We start from the raw sequence: 16679 nt of genomic DNA, 5'->3' as shown, positions 1-16679 counted from the left end.
AGTTGAGTCAAGTTATTCCCTTTGGTTCGAGAGCCTGATGGTTGAGTGGTAAGAACTGTTCCTGAACCTGGTGGTGTGAGTGCTGAAGCTCCTGTACCAACTTCCTGATGGCAGCAATGAGAAGAGAATATGTTCTGTGTGATTGGGGTCCCTGATGATAGATTCTGCTTTCCTGTGACATATTTCATGTAGATATGCTCTATGGTGGGGAGGACTTTACACATGACGGACTGGACTGTATCCACTAATTCTGTAGGATTTTATGTTCAAAGGGATTGGTGTTTCCATACCAGACTGTGATGTGCAGGCAAAATACTCTCCAATACACATCTTTTATAGAAGTTTGTCAGGGTTTTAGATGTCATGCCGAATCTTCGCAAACTCCTAAGGAAGTAGAACTGCTGCCATGCATTCTTTGTAATCTACTTGCTTACTGAGCCCAGGACAGATCCTCCAAAATAATAGCACCAAGGGGTTTAAAGTTGCTCACCCTCTCCATCTCAGATCCTCCGATGAGGACTGGCTCATGGACCTCTAGTTTCCTCCTTCTGAAGTCAATCATCATTTCTGTAGTCTTGCTGACATTGAGTAAGGGGTTTATTGTTGTGCACCAGTCAGCCAGATTTTCAATTTCACTCCTATATTCTGATTCGTCACTACCTTTGATTTGGCTTACAGCAGTGGTGTCCTCAGCGAATTTGAATACGGCATTTGAGCTGTGCTTAGCCACGTCATAACTGTAAAGTGGCTAGAGCAGGGGGCTGAGCAGACTGCCTGGTGGTGTACCTGTGTTGATGGAGATTGTGGAGGAGATGTTATTGCCAATATGAACTGACTGGGGCCTGCAAGTGAGGAAATCCAGGATCTAATTACTCTAGAAGATATTGAGGCCAAGCTCTTGAAACTTATTGATTAGTTTTGAGTGGATGATGGTATTGAATACTGGACTATAAGTGATAAAGAACTTTCTGATATATGCATCTTTGCTATCCCAATGTTCCAGGATTCAGTGAAGAGCCAATGAGGTGGCATCTGCCATGGACCTATTGCTCTGTAGGCAAATTAGAGCAGATCCAGTTTACTTCTCAGGCAGGAGTTGATGTGTTTCATCACCAACCTCTCAAAAGAATTAATTACTATGGATGTATGTGCTACTGGAAGATGGTCATTGAGGCAGGTTACCATGTTCTTCTTAGGCACTGGTATAATTGAAGCCTGCTTGAAGCAGCTGGGTACCAGAAAGTGCTGAAGCAAGAGGTTGAGGATCTCATTGAACACTCCAGCCAGTTGATCTGCACAGGTTTTAGTGTTTGGCCATATACCCCATCTGGGCTGGATGCTTTTTGTGGGTTCACCCTCCTGAAGGCTGCTAGCATGTCAGCCTCAAAGACTGAAATCACAGGATCATTGGGGCTGTGAGAATTTTTGACTGTTTCTTCATATTTTGACTGTCAACGTGACCATAGAAGCTCTGCCACAACCGTCGAGCATCCTTTTTAGTCTGGAATTGCCACTTTGCCCCTGAAATGGCTTCCAAAGAGATCATATATGGACTCTTGTAACTTTCTTGGTAACCAAACTTGATTGCCTTTGATTTGGCCCTCAGCAGATTGCAGATCTCATGGTTCGTCCAGGGCTTCTGGTTGGTGAAGGCTCCAAATGATTCTGTGGGACCACACCCTAGATCTGTTTTAATAACGTCCGTGACAGCCATGTTGTATTCATTCAGATCCATGGACAAACCTTTGAACACAGCCCAGTCCAAGGACTTGAAGCAATCCCATAGCCTCTCCTCTGTCTCCTGCGACCAACTCTTAGTTGTCCTAAAATGTTGAGCTTTGCTCTTTAGCCTCTGTATGTATGCAGGTAGAAGAAGGAGAGCCTAGTGTTCCGATTCACTGAAATGCTGTCTGGGCACCTTAACCTCAAGCAACACGGAGACAATTTGAGAAGAGGATTGGTGAATACAGGACAGAAGGTGCTATATTTGAATGCACCCTGCATATGAAACAAGGTAGTTGAGTGCAGGGCATAGGTAGAAATTGGCAGATTTGACATTTTTGACATCACAGAGTCGTGCTTGTAAAAAAGATCACAGCTGGGAGCTAAACATTCAAGGATATTGAAAAAACTATGTGGGTGGGGGGGGGGGCTCTGTTGGTAAAAAATAAAATGAAATTAACAAGAAGTGACAAAGAATGGTGTAGAATCCTTGTAAGTAGGATTAAGAAACAGCAAGCGTAAAAAGACCCTGGTGGGAGTTACTTATAGGCGTTTGAATAGTATCTGATGTGGTGTACAAATTACAATGGAATTTAGAAGTAGCGTTTTAACCAAGGCAGTGCTATGGTGGCCATGGCGCACTTCAACATGCAAGTGGATTGGGAAAATTAGGTTGACGTGGTCGTAAGAGAAGGGATTTGTAGATGACTCTTTAGAAGAACTTGTGACTGAGCCAACTAGGGTCAAGGTAATTCTAGATTTGTTGCTGTTTACTGAACCAGATTTGCTTAGGGAGCTGAAGGTAAAGGGGCCCTGAAGAGGCAGTAATCATAATATGATAGAATTCACCCTGCAGTTTGAGAGAGATGTTAAAATTGGATGTATCGATCGGTGTTACTAATAAGGATGATGGTAGGGCATCAAGTTTCTGGAAGCAATTTGGAATATGCAAGATCAGTTCATACCAAAGAAAAAGGAATTCTAAAGGGAGGATGAGGCAACTAGATGAAGTCAAAGGCAGCATAAAAACAAAAGTGTAAGGGCATGCATTGTTGCAAAAATAAGTGAGAAACTATTGGATTGGGAAGCTTTTAAAGAAGCAAACAGAAGCAAACTAAAAAAAGGAGAGAAATGATGACATATGAAGGTAAGCTAGTCAGTAATATAAACAAGAATACCAAAAGTGTTTTTTCCAGACTATATAAAGAGAAGCAGAAGTGGAGTTTGAAATGCTGGAAAATAAGGTAGTAATAGGGTGCAAAGAAATGGCAGACAAACTTACTAGCAAAAGAAAATCTGCAGATGCTGGAAATCCAAGCAACACCCCCCCCCCCCCCCCCGGATGAAGGGCTGTGGCCTGAAACGTCTTTTCCATTGATGCTGCCTGGCCTGCTGAGTTCCTCCAGTTTTTTGTGTGTGTTTCCTTGAGATGAACTTACTTTGTATTTTTCATTCCGTCTTCACTGTAGAAGACGTGAGCAGTATGCAGGAAATGCAAGAGTAGTAGAGGGCAGAAGAGAGTGTGGACTAGATGTCAGACGAAGATTCATCCAACCTCGGCTTCTAAACAGACAGACACGTGTCTGCCCCTTACGGCAACACTTCAATTAAAAGTGTGAATGCTGTACGAAAAATCAGACAACAAAACTATGGAGAAGGTGCTTGGAAAGCTGAAAGGTCTGAAGGCAAATAAGTCACCTGGATTAGATAGACTACACCCCAAGGTTCTGAAAGAAGTAACTTACAGGTTGTAAAGGTACAAGTAGTGATTTATTGGGAATCACTAGAGACAGGAATGGTCTTAGAGGGCTGGAAAATGGTAAATGTCACTTCACTCTTTATAAAAGGGAGTGAGGCAAAATACAGGAAATTATATGCTGGTAACATTTTAGAGTCCTTTATTAAGGATGAAGTTTTGGGGTAGTTGGAAGCATGTGATAAAATTGGCCAAAGTCAGAATGGTTTCCTTCAGGGGACATCTTGCTTAACAAATCTGTTGGAACTCTGAGGAAATAACAGGTAGGATAGACACAGGGGAATCAGTGGAAGTTTTTTCATTGGATTTTCAGAAGGCTTTTGACAATAGTGTTGAGGAAGTAGGGAGTCTGCAGAAGGAGGTGGACAGGTTGGGAGAATGTGCAAGGTGGCAGGTGGAATATAGTGTAGCAAAGTGTACTTTGGTAGAAAGGAAAAAGGGTCATAGACCATTTTCAAAATTGGGAGAAAATTCAGGTATCAGTGGTGCAAAAGGTTTGGGAGTCCTAGTGCAGGATTCCTTAAATGTTAACTTGAAGGATTCTTTAGCCAGAGGGTGGTAAATCTGTGGAATTCATACCCACGGAAGGCTGTGAAGGCCAATTTATTAGTTACATTTAAAGTAGAGGTTGATAGGTTCTTGATTAGTAAGATTTTTAAATGTTATGGGGATCAGGTAGGAGAATGGGTTGAGGAGGGAAATAAATCAGCCATGATTGAATGCAGGGCAGTCTTGATGGGCTGAATGGTCTACATCTGCTTCTATGTCATCCAACTATTGAGTTGAATGAGAAAGAAACTACATGTCTGAATTATATGCAGAGAATGTTGAAAATTCACAAAGCCCCATAGCATTTCAAGAGGGAAAGACAAGTTAATGTTTCAAGACTAGAGTAATGCAAGTTGATGACATGTAAATTGGAGGGGTGTTGTTGACAGTGAGAAAATGAAGCTTAGGCTGCAAATGATACTGGTAGATAGACACAGTAGTGGCAGATGAAATTTAAACCTGCTAAGTGTGAGAATAATGCACTTGGGACTGACTAATAACACTATGACATGTGCATTGAATAGTGGGGCCCAAGGGAGTATTGAGGAATAGAGGGACCTGGTGTACTAGTCCAGGAATCCCTGAAGACTGTAGCACAGGCAAATGCGATGAAGAATACTTCACTTTATTTTTTTGCCATTGTGACTGTGACTCTGCAGAAACACTGGATGGAATAATCAGTAACTGAGTTACTATAACAAACTTCCGCAGTGTCTAACACTGGCCTCAAGGGAGGGCAGATTAAATGACAAACAGGGTAATGAAGTAAAATGGGGGTGCTGAAGGAATTGTGTATAACAAAAGATAGGCTTGAAGGAATTGCAAGCCGAGAAAGCTGAATCATTATTTGAAATTGGCAGATCACTAAACCTGCAGTTCTAGAAATGTGAAATGCATATGCTTGAAATCCTGATCATCTGAAGTTATTGGACTTAAAGGTAAGTCTGAAAGTTGGGAAAGTCAAATTTTTGACCTTGGGTTGGGCTTTATTGGAACTGTTTGCAGACTGATGGTAAAGGCACGACTGGGATGAAGAATAACATCACTATACCAAGCACAGTGAAAATCTTTGCTTTGCATCCAGCCTTACAAATCATTTCATCACATCAGTGCACTAAGGAAGTACAAGGGGAAATCAATAACAGAATGTAGAACAGAGTGTTACAGCCACAGAGAAAATGCGATATGTGTGGATAATAAGGTGCAGGTCATGATGAGGAAGATTATGAGGTCACGAGTCCATCATATCATACAAAATTTCTATTCCGTCGTCTAGTAACAGTGAGATAGAACTTATCCTCGAGCATGGGGCCTGCCACCGGAGTCATCCTTCTGGAGGATTTCTGCTGAGCTGTCACCCAGTCTGCAATTGGTTTCTCAACCAAAGAGGAAGGACACCATATCACGAACACCAATGACAGTGCACTAAACTGGATTGCTGCTTTTCGAGGGTTCAAGAAGGACAAGGGTGGTTTGGAAAGTTGCTGTCTGAAGGGAGGTGAGTGTAGCTAGAGGGGGAGATGTAATTCGAATCCTTTGCGAAGCTGTGGCCCTTTCAGGGTGTAAGTATGGGGAATGGTTATGTGCATGGTGCTGCTGATGGAGAAGAATGTGTAAGAATGTACAAAGGAGGAGAATTGCTGAGCAATGGATTGTGGGAAAGGAACAGTCTCAGTTGGCAGCTGTGTTGACTAGTGGAGCAGGTCCACAGTATTGAAGGCACTGGTGTGGAATGGATGTGTTGGAGTTCAAAAAAGAGTGCATAGAATGGAGTTTTTACAAGGAGTAGTGTGGAAGGAAGTGGGAAGTGGTTGTTGGAATCTATCGTTTATGAAAATATGAATACTTTCCAAGTACAATGCTGTAATAAAGTTATTCTCTAAGGAATTATTTCTGACCACAAACAGCAGAAAATCTGCAAATGCTGGAAATCCGAGCAACACACACAAAATGCTGGAGGAACTCAGCATGCCAAGCAGCATCTAGAAAGGTTTTGGCCCGAAATGTTGACTGTACTCTTTTTCCATAGATGCTGCCTGGCCTGCTGAGTTCCTCCAGCATTTTGAGTGTGTTGCAATTATCTCTCATTGTCCATTTTTGATGAGATGGCTTCAAAAAACATGAACATTTGACCTAGTGTTAGTATTCTATCTGGCGCAATGTTTTCTAAACTTTTCCAGTTGCCAGCATAATTTACCATTCTTTTTCAAGGCATACTTGCATCTTCCTTCTATTGCTTTATTTACAGCTGCAATGTTATTGCAGTTCTTATATGAAATTTATTATTGGCTGAATATATCAAGCAAGCTTAATGAGATGGTATTTCTGTAATTTTTCACTCAAATAATTGGGCTTATTCTAGGGTGTGTGGAAGGCAGCCTGATCATTAAAAAAAATGTCATCTACTAGTACAGAGAGGTCATCCTAACAACCAAATAAGACTTACCTGTTTCTCTGTTTCTTTGAGTTGTATGAAAGTCTGAAGGTAATCATTAGTCAAAATGTTATTTACCAAGCTTATCTGACTATATCAAATTAGTAGTCACAGAGTCCCTAGACACTGCGGCTATTACTGAAGCAAGCTGTTTAGCTAAATGAAGAGTTGTAACCTCATTGAACATTCAGCTGGCGCACTGCAGAGTGTTGCTGCAGGCCTCAGATAATAATTAATTACTCACACCTCTGATTAGAATAGTACGAGCGATAGGTTGAGTCACTGTTAGGCACAGAAATGCTCTTCAAGCATTGGACAATCTATGCTATTTTAAAAAAAAACTTCAATGAATATTTTTATGCCATTAATAAAACAAAACCCTGAAACACAAATCACTCTGGTTCTTGTCTAGTGCAATGAAATGACCCTAAGTTACAGTGCAGGAAAAACTTGCATTAAAGGCTGAGGTTAATTGGTTGTAACTTAAATATTTGTTCTTCGTGAAAGAGTAGAGTGTTAATCAGAATTTATTTTTCTCAGCCACTGGATGTACAGTATTTTCAATTCCACTCTCTTTCAATCATATTTCTGAATCTCTTTATCTGTTTTTTTTGGCCCACAGCTGAGAGGCAAAGGCGATGACTACATCCCTGATCTTTGCCAGTGGTGCCAGGCAGTTGCTGCTACAAAACACAAGACAACTTGACAATAAAACCATAAAATATAGGAGCAGAATTAGGCCATTTGGCCTGTCAAGTCTGCTCTGCCATTTCAACATGGGTGAACCATTTCCCTCAACCCCAAACTCCTCCCTTCTTGTTGTATTCCTTAATGCCCTGACTAATCAAGAATCTGTCAATCTTCTGCCTTACGTATACCCAATGACTTGGTCTCCATAACTGCCTGTGGCAATGAATTCCACCATCTTTAGGCTAAATAAATTCCTCATCTCCATTCTAAATGGACACCCCTCTATTCTGAGCCTTGTTTCTGATGCGATAATCCTTTCAATATTCCCCTCCTGAGTGGAAGAATGGTGAATGATGGCTTCATAGAATCATAAAATAGTTACAGTACATACTGGAGAGATCTCTTACCCTGTTGGTCATGGTAATGTCAGGACTCTGGAAGTCCTGGTTTCCTGCATGAACATTGGTTAAAATTGGTGTCATCTACTGCTCTGCCAGCATACTCATAGAGTTAAACTGTCATAGAAGATAGAAACAGGTCCTTGGTCCCACCAAGTCCACACCAACCATTCACACGAATGCTACATTAATCCCACTTTGTTTGTGCTCCCCAATTCTTGGATTCTACACTAGGCGAATTAGCTTAACAACCATTTGGGAGGAAGTTGGAGTATCTGGGGGTGGGGGGGGGGGGACACATAGAAAGAGGGAGAATGTGCAGACTCCACACAAAGAGACCTGAGGTCAAAATTGAATCCAAGTCTCTGGCATCTTAAGTCCGTCATTTCACTAACCGCGCCACAGTCAGTGTCGCAGTGATTATGATAGGATTCATATTTCTTTCCTCCTGCTAGGGATGGTGCAGTGCTCACAGATGACCCATGGAGCACAGATTTCCCAGTTCTGTGGAGCTCCTGAGCCTGTGCTGGATTAAGGCCCGTGAAAGGGAGACATTAGCTCCCAGGAGAAAGCTAGCAGTTGTATTTTTATCATTGACATGCTTTGATTATAATTGAGTTTCAGTGCCATCTTTTAATGTTTGGCTTTATAAATACCAAAAAAAATAGGATTTTTTTTTATTGTGTACCCTGCCACTAATAAAAGATTGAGGTGACAAAGACATTTATGGTCTTGATTGCACTGACACACTCAACAGGAAAGAAGGGGTGTGGAGCCGTAGAGCTGTCCATGGTCCTGAGAGTTCAGCATCTGTCTGTGCCGGGATGGCTGTTGTGCTAGAAGCTGTGTTACCTAAGGAACAGTGAAAGAATTGCAATAAATTTCCAAGCCACAACTTTGTGTAAATTTATGTGTTAGCTTATACTACTGCACCCTTGAACAAAAGGTTCAAACCTCAGAAATGCAAACGGATGTGGAAGTCCTCATTCAAGACTTCCAGACTTTACAGGTCGAGTCTGTGGTAAAGAAGGCAAATGCCATTGGCATTTATTTCAAGGGAAATAGAATATAAAAGCAAGGAGATAATGCTAAGGCTTTATAAGACACTAGTCAGGCCACACTTGGAGTATTGTCAACAGTTTTGGGCCCCATATCTCAGAAAGGCTGTGTTGTCATTGGAGAAAATCCAGAGGAGGTTCACAAGGATTATTCTGAGATTGAAGGGGTTAACATATAATTAGCATTTTGCAGCTTTGGGCCTGTACTCACTGGAATTTAGTGGAATGTGGGGGGGATCTCATTGAAACTTACCAAATGTTGAAAGGACTAGATCAGGTGGATGTGGAGAGGATGTTTCCTCTGGTGGGGTTATCCAGAACTAGAGGGCACAGCTTCAAAATTGAGGGGTGATCTTTAAGAACAGAGGTGGGGCAAACTTTTTTTTTAGCCAGAGAGTAGTGAATCTGTGGGATGCTGTGTCACAGACAGCGGTGGAGGCCGTCTGTGGGTATGTTTAAGGCAGAAGTTGGTAGTTTCCTGATCGGTCAGGGCATCAAAGGATAGGTGTATGGGGTTGAGTGGGATCTGATTTCAGCCATGATAGAATGGCAGAGAAGGCTAGATGGGCTGAATGGCTTAATTCTGCTCCTACGTCTTGTGGTCTAACCCTGGGTAGTGGGTCAAGCTGGAACAAATAGCGTCATGGGTAGGGTTACAATGGCTTAGTGATAATGTTCTTCTTCATTGTAAGAGTCCCTGGCTGGTCCAAAGCATTGCAAAATAAATGCAGCAGCAAAATAAAATAGTAAACTTAATGAAGAAATGTGTGTGTATTGGTACATCCCACAAACATTTCTTTAGGAATTTATATTTTTGAAAAGTTATCATTTTTTTTGGTTAAAATATCTATTTTGTTTTCAACTCTTCAGTAAATGAAGTCATCCTTGCTGCACAAAGTTGGACCAATATAACATTTGTGTAAAGACTGATTAATGCAAATACAGTTTGTGTTACGTAAGTGCCAGGTTGAATGGCTGAGACCAGCTAGAAATCATCTGTCATCTTACTGTCAATACTCAGTGGGATTACCATTGCAAATACCCCAATCTTAATTAGACCTTTGTAGCCACACTTAATTACTGTGGCGATGAGGGCAGATAAAAGGCTTGGGTATCCTGTGGAGGTGACTCACATCTGAATACCCCAAATCTTAACAGCATTTGCAGAGCAGGCGTGTGATGGAATAATTGCCACTTGCCTTAATGAGTAATGTTTCAATAATACCCAAGAAGCTCAACATCAACCAGGACAAAGCACCTCCCTTCCTTGCACTTCCTTACATCTACAACCTTTATCAGTCATTCCCAACAATACTGGCACACCGTGGTTGCATTGTACACCATCCACAAATTGCACTACCATTGCTGGTTGAGAGTACTCCAGCAGCATCTGGTAGAGCTTCACCCCTGGAAGTTCCATGGTGTAGCAGCATAAGCTTCCACGTAAACTTACACAAAGTTGTGGCTTGCAAAGTTATTGCAATCCTTTCACTGTTCCGAGTTTTAAATCTAGGAATTCCCCACCCAGCAGCAGTGAGGGAATATCTTTACTACAGGACTGAAGTAGTGATGGATCAAGGAAACAGATCATCACTATCACCAGCCCCTCAAGCATGATCAGAAAAGCATCTAGCCAACAGATAAATAAACATTAAGGTATACAATTAAAGATAGCATTAACATTGAAATCTTTGGAGATATAAGTGTGCAAGCTTCTGTGGATTGAAAATTTCTGTCTGTAAATCCAGTACATGAGCTAACCCGTTCAAAGTAAATTTATCAAAAGTACATATATGTCACCATATACTACTCTGAGTTTCATTTTCTGGATTTCACAGTAGGTATAAAGAAATACAATTGACTTAGATAAAGCAAAAACAGCACTCAAAAAAGATGGACTAGTAACTAATAAGCAAGTCAATAAACCATGCAAATACAAAAAAGAAAGAATAACTAAATTATTTGTTAAATTTAAACAAAAGAAAGAAAACTAAACTAGAAAAGAATAAATAACTAAGTGGATGAGCTTAGAGCGTGGATCGGTACTTGGAGCTATGATGTTGTGGCCATTACAGAGACTTGGATGGCTCAGGGGCAGGAATGGTTACTTAGAGTGCCAGGCTTTAGATGTTTCAGAAAGGACAGGGAGGGAGGCAAAAGAGGTGGGGGCGTGGCACTGCTGATCAGAGAAAGTGTCATGGTTGCAGAAAAGGAGGAAGTCATAGAGGGATTGTCTACAGAGTCTCTCTGGTGGGTGGAAGCTAGAAATATGAAGGTGTCAATAACTAGTGGGTGTTTTTATTTTATAGACCACCCAATGGTAACAGGGACATCGAGGAGCAGGTAGGGAGACAGATTCTGGGAAGGTGTAATAATAACAGGGTTGTCATGGTGGGAGATTTTAATTTCCCAAGTATTGATTGGCATCTCCCTAGAGCGAGGGGTTGAGATGGGGTAGAGTTTGTTAGGTGTACTCAGGAAGGTTCCTTGACACAATATGTAGATAAGCCTATAAGAGGAGAGGCTATACTTGATCTGGTATTGGGAAATGAACCTGGTCAGGTGTCAGGTCTCTCAGTGGGAAAGCATTTTGGAGATAGCGATCACAATTCTATCTCCTTTACCATAGAATTGGAGAGGGATAGGAACAGACAAGTTAGGAAAGTGTTTAATTGGAGTAAGAGGAAATATGAAGCTATCAGGCAGGAACTTCGAAGCATAAATTGGGAAAAAAATGATCTCACGAATATATGGCAAATCTTCAGGGGATATTTGCATGGCATTCTGCATAGGTACTTTCCAATGAGACAGGGAAAGGATGGTAGCGTACAGGAACCATGGTGTACAAAGGCTGTTGAAAATCTATTCAAGAAGATGAGAAGAGCTTATAAAAGGTTCAAAAAACTAGATAATGATAGAGATCTAGAAGATTGTAAGGCTAGCAGGAAGGAGTTTAAGAATGAAATTAGGAGAGCCAGAGGGGCCATGATAAGGCTTTGACAAACAGGATTAAAGAAACCCCCAAGGCATTCTTCAAGTATGTGAAAAGCAAGCGGATATGATGTGAGAGTAGCACCAATCAAGTGTGACAGTGGAAAAGTGTGTATAGAACCGGAGGAGATAGCAGAGGTAGTTAATGAATACTTTGCTTCAGTATTCTCTATGGAAAAGTATCTTGGAGATTGCAGGGATGACTTGCAGCGGATTGAAAAGCTTGAGCATATAGACATTAAGAAAGAGGATGCGCTGGAGCTTTTTGAAAGCATCAAGTTGGATAAGTCTCCGGGAACGGACCATATGTACTCCAGGCTACTGCGGGAGGTGAGAGAGGAGATTGCTGAGCCTCTGACAATGATCTTTGCATCATCAATGGGGACAGGAGAGGTTTGGGAGGATTTTGGGGTTGTAGATGTTGTTTCCTTATTGAAGAAAGGGAGTAGAGATAGCCCGGGAAATTATAGACCAGTGAGTCTTACTTCAGTGGTTGGTAAGTTGATGGAAAAGATCCTGAGAGGCAGGATAATGATAAGGAATGGTCAGCATGGCTTTGTCAAAGGCAGGTCGTGCCTTTCAAGCCTGATTGAATTTTTTGAGGATGTGACTAAACACATTGATGAAGGTAGAGCAGTAGATGTAGTATATATGGATTTCATCAAGGCATTTGATAAGGTACCCCCATGCAAGGTTTATTGAGAAAGTATGGAGGCATGGGATCCAAGGGGACTTTGTGGATCCAGAATTGGCTTGCCCACAGAAAGCAAAGAGTGGTTGGAGACACGTCATATTCTGCATGGAGGTCAGTCACCAGTGGTGTGCCTCAGGGATCTCTTCTGGGTCCCCTTCTGTTTGTGATTTTTATAAATGACCTGGATAAGGAAGTGGAGGGATGGATTAGTAAGTTTGCTGTTGACACAAAGGTTGGGGGTGTTGTGGATAGTGTGGAGACCGTCAGAGGTTTCAGCGGGATATCAGTGGGCTGAGAAGTGGCAGATGGAGTTCAACTCAGATAAGTGTGAGGTGGTTTATTTTGGTAGATCAATTATGATGGCAGAACATAGTATTAATGGTAAGATTCTTGGCAGTGTGGAGGATCAGAGGGATCTTGGGATTCAAGTCCATAGGACACTCAAAGCTGCAGCACAGGTTGACTCTGTGGTTAAGAAGGCATATGGTGAATTGGCCTTCATCATGGGATTGAGCTTAAGAGTAATGTTACAGCTATATAGGTCCCTGGTGTCCTGTGCTCAGTTCTGCTCACCTCACTACAGGAAGGATGTGGAAACCATAGAAAGAGTGCAGAGGAGATTTACAAGGATGTTGCCTGGTTTGGGGAGGATGCCTTATGAGAATAGGTTGAGTGAACTTGGCCTTTTCTCCTTGGAGTGGCAGAGGATGAGAGGTGCCCTGATAGAGGTGTATAAGATGGTGAGAGGCAGTGATTGTGTGGGTAGTCAGGGACTTTTTCCTCAGGGCTAAAATGGCTAACACAGGAGGGCATAGTTTTCAGGTGCTTGGAAGTAGGTACAGAGGAGATGTCGGGGCTAAGTTTTTAGAGAGAGTGGTGAGTGCATGGAATGGGCTGCCAGCGATGGTGGTGGAAGTAGATACTGTAGGGTCTTTTAAGGGTCTCCTGAATAGGTACATGGAGCTTGGAAAAATAGAGAGCTATGGGTAACCCTAGGTAATTTCTAAAGTAAGTACATGGTCGGCTCAGCATTGTTGGTCATAGGGCCTGTATTTTGCTGTAGGGTTTCTATGTTTCTCTATCTAATTAATAAGAATAAATCAATAAGCAATAAATATTGAGAACATGAGTTGTAGTATCCTTGAAGGTGAGTCAGTAGGTTGTGGAATCAGTTCAGTGATTGGGCAAGTGAAGTTGAGCGATGTTATCCCCTCCATGGTTTAGGAGACTGATGGTTGAAGGGTAATACTTCAACACCTTGCCCTATTGTCCTGTTTATTATTTATTGTAATGCCTGCACTGTTTTTGTGCACTTTATGCAGTCCAGTGTAGGTCTGTAGTCTAGTGTAGCTTTCTCTGTGTTTTTTTTTTATTACGTAGTTCGGTCTAGTTGTTTTGTACTGTGTCATATAACACCATGGCCCTGAAAAACGTTGTCTCATTTTTACTATGCTCTGTACCAGCAGTTATGGTCAAAATGACAAGAAAGTTGACTTGAATAACTGTTCCTGAATCTAGTGATGTGTGACCTGAGGCACCTGTGCGTCCTTCCTGATAGCAGCAGTGAGAAGAGAGCATGACTTAGATCGTGGGGGTTCTTATTGATGGATGCTGCTTTCCTGGGACAGTGTTCCTTGTAGGTTTTCTCAATGGTTGGGAGGGGTTTTCCTGTAATGGATTGGGCTGTACCTACTAAATATTGTATGTTTTCCTTTCAAGGGCATTGGTATTTCCATACTAGGACATCATGCAACCAGTCAGTATACTCTCCACTATGCATCCATAGAAATTTGTCAAAGTTTTATTTGAATTGCCAAATCTTTGCAAACTTGTAAAAAAGTAGAGGTGCTGCTGTGTCTTGTAATGGCACTTATGTGCAGGACCCATGACAGATCCTTGAAATGAGAACACAGAGGAATTGAAAGCAGCTCTTGCTGCACCTCTGATCCCCTGACTGGCTCACTAACCTCCTTCTTCCTCCTCCTGTAGTCAGTAACCAGCTCTTTGGTTTTAGTAATAATTGGGTGAGAAGTTGTTGTTGTTGTGGCACTGTTCAGCCAGATTTTCAGTCTCCCTCCTATATGCTAATTATATATAATCCTTTATAATCCTAATCCTATATAACAGTGGGGTTGTCAGCAAACATAAATATGGCATTGAAGCTGTGCTTAACCTCACAATCATAAGTATAAAGTGAGTAGAATAGGGGGCTAGGCACACCCCCTTTTGCACCTGTGCTGCTGGAGATTGTGGAGGAGGTGTTGTTGCCAATCTGAACTGACTGGAGTCTGCAAGTGAGGAAATCGAGGATCCAGTTGCATGAGGAGGTATTGAGGCTCAGATCTTGGTGCTTATTGATTAGTTCTGCGTGGATAATAGTGTTGAATGCAAGCCAGTAGTCAATGAAGAACATCCTGATGTTTGCATTGTGACTGTCCAGATGTTCTAGGGTTGAGTGAAGAACCAATGTGTGGACCTATTGTGCCAGTAGGCAAATTAAAGTGGATCCATGTCATTTCTCAGGCAGGAGTTCATATGTTTCATCATGAACCTCTCAAAACACTGTAATCATGTGTGTAAGTGCTACTGGCCATAGCCATTGAGGCAGGTTACTAGGTTCTTCTCGGACAATGGTAAAATTGAAGCCCGCTTGAATCAGGTCCTTTTCTCAGACTGCTGAAGTGAGAGGTTAAAGGTATCAGTAAACATTCCAGCCAGTTGATTACTACAGGTCTTCAGCTTTTGGCCAGATGCTGTCTCTGGGCCAGATGCTTTTCTGCGTTCACCCCGAAGGATGCTCTCCCGCGGCTGCGGACTGATATCACAAGGTTGTTGGGGTCCTGTTAATTTTTATTGGATATTTAAAACTACACTTGTTTATATTTCTCCAACTTCCTCGATGAAGTTGTATAATAGTAGTTCCATTCATTTAGAATGCAAATTGTCAATTTACAATAAATTACATGATCTAATACTCCTTATTAGATTCTAGAATTGTTGGAAAAGTTAATTAGAAACTCCAGGAAATAATAATGTATTTAATCTTTTCCATTAGGATGACATTACCTTTCTATCAGACCTGAAGCAGATTTGACTTAAAAGCCAAACAATTCCTTAGGCATTTCAGCTTCAAATGGTGTCAAAAGATGTTAATTGAAAGAGAATTTGAAAATTCTCCTCTCAAAATGTATAGAGAGCTAAATTAAACCGAAACATCATTGTCTGTTATCTGGATTTCTATAAATCTCTAACAGCAATTCGTGACGTGTTTATCATAAGTTCTCATGAAAGGTGGAATTTAATCTACGTGGTTCAGATTCACACTGATTAATGCATATTAAGTTATTTAATAATCCATACATCAGTCCTCTTAGGAAAGGTGAAACATGCCCATTAAGCATTAGTAAACCAGTTCTTAAGAAATATGTAGTTGAGTGGCAGCTGACCCTCTTTCTGATCATTGACTGGGGAGATTCTGATTGCCCATTCTTTTTAGTTCTATCATTGACATTTTGGGACTTGCCTTTTGGAATCTCTCTATTTGAAACCAGAGAATACATTTATCAAGTATAGTGGCCCATTTAATTAGTCCATTGGTTAATTGGGATTGCCACTTATTTGGAGCAAATCTTAAAGAATTAAAAACTAATTTATACAATAGTTGGGATTCCATTCATCTATTTGGTACACTCTATCTCCTAACTGGGACAGGAGACTGTTGCTGAACTAGCATCAGTTGCATGAGCTTGTGTGTGGCCAGTGGCAGTGCTGGCTAGAGAGGTCGATGGAGGCTTGTTATTCTTAGATAATCGCTATGGAGAAGAGGAGATGAATGAGGGCAAACACTGAGACATGTAGTAGCACTTTTGGAAATCTGAAGTAAGATAGACCATTAGAAATGTGCTGCCCAGCCTCTGGATATCTGTGGAAGGAGTAAAATTAAAGTTGATGACCTTTCATCAGGAATGTTTATTTTCCATACTGTTTCTGGTAATATGAATATTACCCTGCATTATTTTGAGTTCTGTTTCTGAATTGATAGTAAATCTATGAAGCTTTAATTGTACAAATTAATTGTTAACTTTCCTGCTTCTATTCAGGTTAGCATGCCTAAGCGTTGATATCCCATGAGTGGGAGATTAATCTCCCGTCTGTCTTTGTGTGGGTGGATGGTGGGGAGAGTGAGGGTTAGAATGATTGGAGATGTGAGAAACAGTTGGCAAAGAGTAGGTCCTACTCTGTCCATTATGTGATTTAGGGATTAAATGGAACAAGAAATTAGAAGCATTCTAGACTCATCAGCTTCATTAATCGTGTACAACAGCTCTGATGAGATTTTTAGAGACATATTATTTCTTGGGTTTTTAAAGCATGCAAATACAAATTA

The 16679-nt window shown here is 41.3% G+C and overlaps 1 protein-coding gene across 4 annotated transcripts in view; it reads left to right on the top strand.

Annotated features, from left to right (window-relative positions):
• The window catches only part of ube3d (ubiquitin protein ligase E3D), a 358068-nt gene that overhangs the window by 94945 nt on the left and 246444 nt on the right, over positions 1–16679 (top strand). The window lies entirely within an intron of this gene.

The sequence above is a fragment of the Hypanus sabinus genome, chromosome 10 (assembly GCF_030144855.1).
Source record: "Hypanus sabinus isolate sHypSab1 chromosome 10, sHypSab1.hap1, whole genome shotgun sequence".
NCBI lineage: Eukaryota > Metazoa > Chordata > Chondrichthyes > Myliobatiformes > Dasyatidae > Hypanus > Hypanus sabinus.
The sequence above is the reverse complement of the archived record's forward strand: the minus strand, read 5'-3'. Positions and strand labels throughout refer to the sequence as shown.